Source organism: Humulus lupulus, chromosome 7 (assembly GCF_963169125.1).
Source record: "Humulus lupulus chromosome 7, drHumLupu1.1, whole genome shotgun sequence".
NCBI classification, from domain to species: Eukaryota; Viridiplantae; Streptophyta; class Magnoliopsida; order Rosales; family Cannabaceae; genus Humulus; species Humulus lupulus.
The window spans coordinates 94,606,217-94,617,391 of NC_084799.1; the positions used below are offsets into that span (position 1 = coordinate 94,606,217).

Genomic DNA, 11,175 nt, shown 5'->3' on the forward strand with positions numbered 1-11,175 from the left:
AAGAACAAGGCATGCAGACCTTATGGGCAGCGTTGACGACTATAGAGAATTGTTTTGAATAGCGATTAACAACTGCTATTGCTGACCCCCGCACTGCTCTTGAACCTCAACGTCAACACCAACCTAAACTTTCACTAACTTCCCCTGTCCGTGATCGAGTTCTTCCTCGTCCACCACTAGCAGATGTTGTCGAAGCTCCGTGGGGTCTTCCTGACCCTGTACGTCATTGCCCTTTGTATAATGGTTTTGATTCTGATGATGATGAGGATCTTGATGACATCTTGGAACCCGCACACTATGCCAACCCACCTCGCCATGCCCTCCTCAAGATTTTCGTATGAAGATAGATATCCCCTGGTTTGATGGACATTTACATATTGAACACTTTCTTGATTGGTTATCTATTGTGGAAAAATTCTTTGACTGTATGGGTGTCGATGACCACCGCAAAGTTCAGCTTGTCTCTTACAAGCTAAAAGGAGGTGCTGCCGCTTGGTGGGATCAACTTCAAAATCACCATCGTCGGTCGGGCCGTCAACCAATCCATTCATGGCCGCGTATGTGATAGCTTCTTCGTGTCATGTTCTTACCTCCAGACTGCGAACAACTTTTATACCAATAGTATCAGTAATGTTGACAACGACACCGCACTGTTGCTGACTATGCTACAAAGTTTTATCGTTTGAATGCTCGGACTGATCTCATTGAAACTGAGCAACAACCAGCCGCCCATTTCTTGAGTGGTCTTCATGGAAACATTCAGGCCACTCTGTCCTTACACTCTATTCGGTCTCTTGCGAATGCCGTTAACTTAGCCACCAAAGTCGAATCTCAACAAGCCACCCTCTTTAGTCGCCCTTATACACCTTGCAAATTTCCCTCTCCCTCCCTTACCCAACATTCCTTTGATATACCCCTGTCAAACCCAGCTCCTCCACAACCCCGATCCCACAAATGACCCAAACACTCCCCCCACCCACTAAACAGCCACCTACCCATCCCCCCAACCCATATAATTGCCCTGGCCCAGACCGTTGTTGTTGTTGCTTTGAACCCGGTCACCGAACTAATGAATGCCCGAAATGGCGCACTGCTTTTCTTGTTGATGATTGTGACGACTCTTATGGGGATGTTAGTGACCATGGAGATAGTGGTCTTGATGACTATGAGCAGGTTGAATTTGTCACCGGTGATGAAGGTGTACCTCTTGTTTGTATTTTGGAAAAGCTCTTCATTGCCCCTCACCAAACTTCTCCCACTCAACGCAATGCTTTGTTTCACACCCACTTCACCATCAACAAAAAAGTATGTAAAGTCGTCATTGATAGTGGGAGCTCTGAGAATGTTGTTTCCAAGGCCCTTGTCAAAACCCTTGGGTTGCCTAACAGCCCCCACCCATGCCCTAACAAGATTGGCTGGATCAAGAAAGGCCTCGAGTCCAAAGTGACTGAACTATGTCGCCTATCTTTCTCTATTGGAAAAAATTACCAAGATGACATTACTTGTGATGTCGTCGATATGGATGATTTCCATCTTCTCCTTGGTCGACCGTGGCTATTTGATCGAGATGTTACACATAGGGGGTGTGATAATACCTATTGGTTTCAGTGGCGAGGTCGTAAGATTGCTTTGCCACCTTTTTTACCCTCGGTTTCTTCGTCGGCGCCTCCCCCACTTCCAACTATTATGCTCACCACTTTGGGTGCTGATTTTAGTTTTTCTTTGAATGAAAACCACTATGTCGTGGCCTTGATCATGAAGGAAGCCCTTGCTAAAACTATTGATCTTCCTCCTGCAATTCATGATCTACTTCAGCATTACCCCAATATTGCTCCTACAAAACTCCCTGATAACCTCCCGCCCATGCGCCACATTCAACATCATGCTGACCTCCACCCTGGTGCCTCTTTACCCAACCTTCCTCATCAAAATTTATCACCCAAGGAGCATAATATTTTATAGCATTTAGTTGATGACTTGCTTGCCAAGAACTTAATTCACACTAGCCTGAGCTCGTGCGCCGTACATGCCCTTCTCGTCCCCAAGAAAGATGGCTCTTGGCGCATGTGTGTGGAAAGTCGCGTCATTAACAAGATTACTGTCAAGTATCACTTTCAGGTTCCTCACTTGGAGGATATGTTAGACAAACTTGAGGGTTCCAAGGTTTTCTCGTGTTTGGATCTTCATAGCGGCTACCACCAAATCTGTATTCGGCTTGGCGATGAATGGAAAACATCCTTTAAAACGCCTGAAGGACTTTATGAATAGCTTGTGATGCCATTTGGTTTGAGTAACGTCCCAAGTACTTTCACGCGCTTAATGAATGAAGTTCTCAAACCCTTTATTGGCCATTTTGCTGTTGTTTACTTCAGCAAGTCTCAGGAAGAAAATTTTGCTCATTTGGCTTAGATTTTCCAAGTTTTACAGGACAATAAACTCTATTTGAATATGAAGAAATGTGAGTTTCTTGTCTCTAAATTGCTTTTTCTTAGGTTTGTCATTAGTGATACTAGTACTCATGTTGATATGCACAAGATTGAAGCTATCCAAGACTGACCCACCCCTAAATCAGTTACTGAGCTACAAGTTTCCATGGTTTAACAACCTTTTATCGTTGCTTCATTCGTAATTTCAGTTCACTTATGGCACCATTGACAGATTGCTTAAAGGCTGGCAAATTTCATTGGGGAGCCCAACAAGAAGAATGTTTTCGACTTATCAAACATAAACTCTATCATGCACCTGTCCTTGCCCTTCCCAACTTTGACAAGCCTTTTGAGGTTGAAGCTAATGATTCCATGACCGGTATTGGCGCTGTTTTGTCACAAGATGGTCGCTCGATTGAATTTTTCAGCGAGAAATTTAACGATGTACGCCAGAAATGGCCGGTCTACGAGCAAGAGTTATTTTCCATAGTTCGTGATTTGCATCATTGGGAACCATACTTGCTGCACCAAGAATTAGTCTATCAGACTTTATTGTTTATGTTTTTATTATTTTGAACAAACGATACCGTTTTGGCGAGGTATTTATACTGTGATGTTGGAATGAGAAACCTAGCCGCAATTGGAAATTTTCTAGCCTGTTTCATTGTTCTAAGCTCGATTGAGCTTCCTTTAATCCAAATAGGTTACTGCACCATTTGAGATTGTGTACACTAAAGCCCCAAACCTGGCCATGGACCTTGTTGCCATTCTGAAACTCAAGTATAAATCTGTAGCTGATTTAGTTGATGATGCCATCACCATTCACTGTTATGTCCAGCGCAAGCTCGAAGCCTCTGCTGCTCAGTACAAAGAGGCTGCTGATAGCCATCCACGCTTGAAACTTTTCAACGAAGGGTATCTAGTGATGGTCCATCTCCACAAAGAACACTTTCCCTTGGGTACTTATAACAAGCTCATGCCGGAGAAGAATGGTTCGTGCCCCATTCTACACAAAGTTAATGACAACGCATATGTTGTTGAGCTTCCTCCCCATCTCAAAATTTCCAACACTTTCAATGTGCCTGACCTATATGATTATTATCTTTCTGACGATGTGCCCACCACTACTATGAACTCGGAGTCGAGTTCTTTTCACAGCAGGGAACAGAATGATGCAGCTGCTTAGAGTCTATTATTCTCATTTACGTATATTAAACTTTGTCATTTATGCTTTCGTTCTTTTTGTCCTTTCCCTAGTATGTATATCAGACTTTATCATTTATGTTTTTATTATTTTGAACAAACGATACCGTTTTTGCGAGGTATTTATATTGTGATATTGGAATGAGAAACCTAGCCACAATTGGAAATTTTCTGGTCTGTTTCATTGTTCTAAGCTCGATTGATCTTCCTTCAATCCAAACATGTTGCTGCACCATTAGTGGCCCAAGGTTACAATCAAGAAGAAGGAATAGACTATGAGGAAACCTTTTCCCCCATAGCAAGATTAGAGTTCATTAGAATGTTATTAGCTTTTGCATGCCACAAGAACTTTTTCTTGTATCAAATGGATGTTAAAAGTGCATTCTTAAATGGATACATTTTAGAAGAAGTTTATGTCTCACAACTGATAAGTTCGTTTTAGGGTCATTTTAGAGTATGTTTTTATAGTGGTTTTGAGTCTATTTGCGTGTTTTGGGCAAGATTATGCTTTTGTTTTGTTTTTAGATTTTGCAATGAATCGCGGCATGAAATGGAAAGAAACAAAGTTGGTGGAAAAAAATGGAAAATTTTATGATATTTGTAGTCATTTGGCATTAGTTCTTATCATCCGAGGGAAGTCGAGACGATTTGAGGTGGAGAAAATAGCTGAAAAGTGAAAATTGAGCATATGAGGAATTAGGGCCGAAACTTGGTCAAGCAAGCCGCGGCTCAGCAAAGTCAGAGGCTACCTAGTCTGCTGATAGTTTTAGGGTCGCGACTTGGTCAAGAGGGTTGTGGCGCTAGAGGAAACATAGACAATTCCAGGAGGCCTTAGAAGACTCGGGCCACGACCTGGGTGAAGAGGGTATCGACGCTTGAAGACCTAAACGGATGCTAAAAGGCCTTAGAAAAGACACAGGCCACGACTTAAGAAAGGCCAAGTCGCGGCCCACCTTGCCAACAAAGAGGAATTATATTTTTTATATAAGTTCAGACGTTAGGTTTTAAGGGAATTTAGGTTAGACATTTTAATTAGGAATTGGAGAAAAATTTTAACTCTTAGACATTATTTTTTTTCAGCATTTTCATATTTTTGTCTTCTTCAAGCTTTTAAATTTTATGAGTATGAATAATTATTCTTTTTTTTAGTCATGACTGATTTGAACTAAACACATAGTTCTAGGGGTTAATGTAGTCGCTTGAATTTCAATTTAATTTTATTATGATGTTCTATTGATACTTCTTCTTTATTCTAATATATATGATGTTTGCCTAATGCTAGTAAATACGTGATCACTATTTGCTTGATTTATGATTTTGATTCAGAACTCGAAAGATGCGAATGGAATATGCTACCGTTATATAGACATAAGTTACATATTGGACGAGAGTACCTGTATGACTTGTGTAGCAATTAGGTTACCATTCTTAATGCCTGCTATGTGATTTAAGTTTATCACAGAGATGTAGAAAAATTGCATATAGGTTGAGATCTTATATCTTGAAAAAGAATAGGAATCAATTTTTGTTAACCTGCTATTAGAATAGGAAGAAGAGATTTAGAAATGATTAGTAAAATTAATAGAATGAAAAGTTGATGAAATTAATTCCCTAGGCTTTTTGTTATTGATTTACTGTTTTGTTTACATTTATTTAACTTGTGTTCATAGTTTATAATTATTCATTACAATTTTAATCACCAAATAGAAAATGAAAAGCGATTATTGGTAATTGGTTAATAGTCTCTGTGGGACGATATCCGTTCTTATGGAATTTATTACTTGACACGACCACGTACACTTGCGTGCATATTTTACCGATCATGTTTTTGGCACCGTTGCCGGGGACTAATATCCAATATCAAAATTAATTGTTTTTCGTTCTACTTTGGTTTTATTCTAACGTTTTCTAACTTGAGTTGCTTTTAAATTTCTCAATTTCAGGTGACCTAGTTTATGCGACGTCATGGTTCGAATATAGTGCATGTTGATCTTTAGTTTGAGAAGACCTGCAAAAGAAAAAGAAAATAGAAAAGACTAGAAAGAATGGCACAGAACTATAATGATATTGCCAACAACAATCTGAATTAGGGTAATGAGGGTAACGGTGCAGTTGAGGTAGACCCACCACTGAGGGACTACGTACTCCCTACTGTTACAGGGATACACTCTAGCATTCGTCCACCTACTGTCGAGGCAAATAATTTTGAGCTCAAGCCTTCGATTATCCAAATGGTTCAGAATTGCGTTCAATTTGGGGGGCTACCTAATGAGGATTCGAACCTCCATATTACTAACCTTTTGGAGTTATGTGCTACTTTCAAAATGAATGGAGTAAGTAATGATGCAATCTGTTTGAGGCTATTCCCGTTTTCTTTGAGAGATAGAGCTATCAGTTAGTTGATCTCACTGCAAGCCAACTCAATTGTGACATGGGAGGACCTTGCCCAAAAATTCCTCACTAAGTATTTTCCTACCGCTAAATCAACCAGAATTAGAGGTGAAATAAATAATTTCTGTCAATTTGAGGGGAAATCATTATATGATGCTTGGGAAATGTTTAAAGAGCGGCTTCAAAAATGCCCACATCATGGTATTGTGAAATGCATGTTAGTGCACACTTTTTATAATGGGCTAAGGGGAAACACAATGACTATAATAGATGCAGCAGCAGGGGAGCATTTATGAGCAAAAGTGCTAATGAAGTGTATGAGCTCTTGGAGGAGAATGCCATGAATAACTATCAATGGCCAACTGAGCGAGAAAATAAGAAAGTGGCGGGAGTTCTAGAATTTGATCCTATTGCTATGCTCACAACTCAAATTGCTTTGTTGACCATGCAAATGCAACAACAAAATAACATTTTAGCTCAAGCGGTGCAACTACAACCTGTTCCTATTATTTGTGAGACATGTGGATGCCCTCATCACTTTGAGCAATGTCCAGTAATGAGTTCTTATTGAGTAGATGATATTCCACTTGGAAAGGTGCAAGCCATTGGTAATTGCCTGAGGCAACCAAATAGCAACCCATACTCAAACACTTATACTCCAGCATACATGAACCATCCAAATCTATCATGGAGTAATAATCAAGGGCACCAATTACAATATCATTTAAATCCGCCTCAATATCCTCCACATAGACCATCCTACATGCTAAATCAAAGACCCTTTTACGACACTCAAAGGCCACAAATGCCACAACATCAACAAACATCGCCTCAAGTGACTAAACCAGATCCACCCGCTACTTTATTGGGCCAATTTATGATAGAAAGAAGATCCTCCATTCGGAGCTTAGAAACACAAGTTGGCCAACTTGCAAAGTTAATGGCGGACTGTAATCAAGGGGCTCTACCTAGTTCAACTGGGGTGAACCCCAAAGAGCAATGCCAAGCTATCACATTGAGGAGCGGAACTAAGTATGATGGGCCTATAGTGGAAGACATGGGAAAAGGATCAACAGGTCACTAGTCCAGCACATAGGGAGGTTACTAAAGACCTTCCAAAGAAAGAGAAGTCGATATACACCGAGCCTACACCAAAGATTCCTTATCCTCAGCAGTTCCAAAAGGCCAATCTTGACAAACAATTCTCCAAATTTCTCGAGGTATTTAAGAAACTTCACATTAACATTCCCTTTGGTTAGGCTCTTGAACAAATGCCTAGTTATGTGATGTTTATGAAAGATATATTGTCTAATAAGAAAAAAATGGAGGATTATGAAACCATGACTTTGACAGAAGAGTGTAGTGCAATTATTCAAAAGAAGCTTCCTTAAAAGTTAAGAGACTCGGGTAGTTTCACTATACCTTGCACCATTGAGAATTTTCATTCTGAGAGGGCTTTATGAGATTTGGGTGCAAGCATTAATCTAATGCTGCTGTCCGTATTTAGAAGACTTAGTTTGGGGGAAGCTAGACCCACTACTTTTACTTTTCAATTGGCCGACCGTTCATTGACACATCCCTGAGGTATTATTGAAGACGTTCTCGTCAAAGTGGACAAATTCATCTTTCCCGCAGATTTTATTGTGCTTGATATGGATGAAGATGAAGATGTTCCAATTATTTTGGGGAGACCATTTTTAGCAACCGGTCAAGCCTTGATAGATGTTCAAAAAGGAGAGTTAAGGCTAAGAGTGTAGAGAGATGAGGTTGTATTTAATGTGTTCAAGGCTTTGAAGTATCCTAGAGCAAGCGATAGTTGCTTTAGTATGAATGTAATTGAGGAAAGTTTGTCAAAGGGAAACATCATCAAAGATTCACTAGAGATGAGTCTTATTTCACCAAGTATAGAAGACTGTGATGTGTAATGACCCACTACTCTAGACTTTTTGGACCATTAACGAAACTATACATAAAACTTACATTTTTGCGAAAATACCATAATTTATCAGAAACTTGTAGAAACAAAGTTTACTTTCATAAAATAAGTAGGATATGGGTACCCATTGTCTTTAAAACAAAAATAACTTAAAAACTAAAAAGAGTTACATAGAAAATGCGGAAAATACATTTAAAACCATAAAAAACATAAACAAGACTACATCCTCGAATCGAATAACGCTCGGCCCCTTGACTCCATTCACCATCGATACACATCCTCTAAGCATCACGAATCTTTCCACCTCTAAAGCTTATTTCCTGCACATAAACAGAAAGGAATGAGCCTAATGCCCAGCAAGGAAAAATCTAACACTTAATCATATACATAATTTCATAAGAAACATAAAGACTTAACATAATACATATAACATACACTTATTATAATGGCCATTATTACTTGGGGTCCCATAGACTAAACAAGCATATGCCCATGGGATTAGTGGGGTCCTACTAGCTAAGTAGGTCATATGCCCATAACCCATTTGGGGTCTTGTTAGTCATATGGGTCATATGCCCAAGCCTACAAACATACATGCATACATATCATAACACATTTAACAACATAAAACATAAGATAACATAAGCATATAACATATTGATTCTAGCCTATTTTCCTTACCAAAGTTACCGGGATATAATGGACTGAGTTGGGACTTTTTGGAACACTCCTAAAACCATAAGAAAGAGTGAGTCTACAGAAGAAAGGAGATGAAATGAAAGGGATGGAAAGACTAAACCATTAAAAGTCACACTTACCAAACTTATGTGCTTCAAGAACTTAGATTCCCTAACCAAAATGAAGATTAAGGTTAGAGATTGAGTAGAAGACTATGAGAAAGAAAATAACATAATACAGAAATGAACTAGAGTTTTGGTTACCTCAAAGACTTGAAAGACCAATCTACACCTCAACCGAAATACTATAGAACCTCACTTCCCAAAGTGTTTGATAAGCTTATGATGTTTAAGCTTATGATTTTCCCAAACCAGGTGTTTACACTCTCACACTCACTTAACACTAGAAGCTTCTGAACTTAGAGCAAAAGGTGAATAATGGCTGGGTACTAGGTCCTATTTATAGAGTTTGGAGATGAAAAGATCTTGATTTTACTTGAATAAAAATAATGGCTTTTTAGGTGAAAATCATTTGAATAATCGTTCAGCAGAGGCTGAAGACTCGTTCAAAAGATGCTGGACTGTTGAAGGAGTTTGAATTTATGCTGAAGGAGGCGATATATCGCCCCCTGTAGGCGATATATCGCCTGGGCCAGTATGCCCGAGGCTCCCGTGCATCGTCTCGTGTTTTCCGTATCTACGTGCTGCGATATATCGCCCCCTATAGCTGCGATATATCGGCACACACTGAATATTTAAACACGAAATTACACATTTTTAGCTAAGTTTGAATGGAGTAAACAGCATTGACTAAGCCCTCAACGTACTCAAAGCTGCTGACTGACCCTATAACATTCAAACTTTACTCCTTATTAGATTTAATCCCCAAAAATACTTAATCCTTAATCACCATTCATAACATGTGTTTAAAATCCTATTGGTTGATGTCTAAACCTTATAATATAAGAAATATAATCCTTAATATCAGTCACTTTAATCAAACCTTAGGTTATACTTAATATTCTTAAACTATAGATTAAACTTAGAAAATCTATAAGTACTACTATGAGTGTCCAAATAATTCCCGGTCTGAACCAAAAATCCATAGTAACAAAGATAATGCTATAAATACTATCATACTATTATCTATCTTAGCTAAGTAAAGTTCTTGGACTCTACATGATGGCACTGAGGTCATTGAATATGTAAATTGGTTAAATTCCACTGGACCTATTTATAAGAAGAAATATAAGGAACTTGGAAAGAGCCCAATAAACCACTGCCATCTATTGAGAAGCCACCAGTACTTTAATTGAAGACTTTACCGAAACATCTTAAGTACGCTTATTTGGGTAAGAATGATACACTCCCAGTTATTATTTCAACTTTATTATATACTGTGGAAGAGGAAAAATTATTAAGAGTGCTTTGAGCTCATAAATTGGCAATTGGTTGGACCTTAGCTGATATAAAAGGTATTAGTCCCTCTACTGTTATGCACCGTATTCTAATGGAAGAGGACAACAAGCCTAGAATTAACGCTCAAAGGAGGTTAAATCTCACCATGAAAGAGGTGGTTCGGAAAGAAATTTTGAAGTGGTTAGATGCAGGTGTTATTTATCCAATCTTGGATAGTTCGTGGGTAAGCCTGGTACAAGTGGTTCTGAAAAAGGTGGAATGACGGTAGTCAAAAATGAAAACAATGAGTTAATTCCAACTAGTACAATGACGGGGTGGAGAATTTGTATTGATTACTTGAATGGAGTACAATTTAATTTTGATGATGATTGTCAACATGCCTTCTATACTTTGAAAGAGAAATTGATCACTGCATCGATCGTGCTACCACTGAATTGGGAACTCCCCTTTGAAATGATGTGCAATGCGAGTGATTATGTAGTGGGAGCGGTTCTAGGGTAGCGAATTGACAAGGTATTCAGAACAATTTATTATGCTAGTTGGACCTTGAATGATGCTCAATTAAATTATGCAACTACTGAGAGGGAATTACTTGCAATTGTCTTCGCGTTCGATAAGTTCAGGCCATATGTAATTGGTAATAAGGTGATTGTATACACAGACCATTCTGCTATTAAGTACCTTATGACCAAGAAGGATGCCACACCCCGCTTGATTTGATGGATCCTTTCATTGCAAGAGTTTGGTATGAAAATTCGTGACAAAAAGGGGACATAAAATCTAGTTGAAGATCATTTATCTAGATTTGAAAAAGAAAAAGAGCCTAATGAGAAAGAGGTACAAATTGATGACAACTTCCCAGATGAACAGTTATTTTCTATTGAAAGTGAAGAAAAGCTAGAGTGGTTCGCTGATTATGTCAATTATTTGGTAGTTAAAGTTGTGACTTTACACATGTCAAGGCAGCAACTTAAAAAGTTTTATTCGAAAGTCAAACATTATTATTTTGATGAGCCCATTCTCTTTCGTCAGCTGATCAAATAATTAGAAGATGTGTCCCAGAAGAGGAGATGATTTCCATTCTTAATCATTGCCATACTCTTCATTGTGGCGGTCACTTCGG

At 38.8% G+C, this 11,175-nt stretch overlaps 1 non-coding gene across 1 annotated transcript; it reads right to left on the reverse strand.

The window, feature by feature from the left end:
- Positions 1-6,118: 6,118 nt before the first annotated feature.
- LOC133793292 (small nucleolar RNA R71) lies at positions 6,119-6,225 on the reverse strand. Its single transcript, XR_009874744.1, has one exon. It is a non-coding gene; the product is annotated as a small nucleolar RNA R71 (small nucleolar RNA).
- Positions 6,226-11,175: the final 4,950 nt, after the last annotated feature.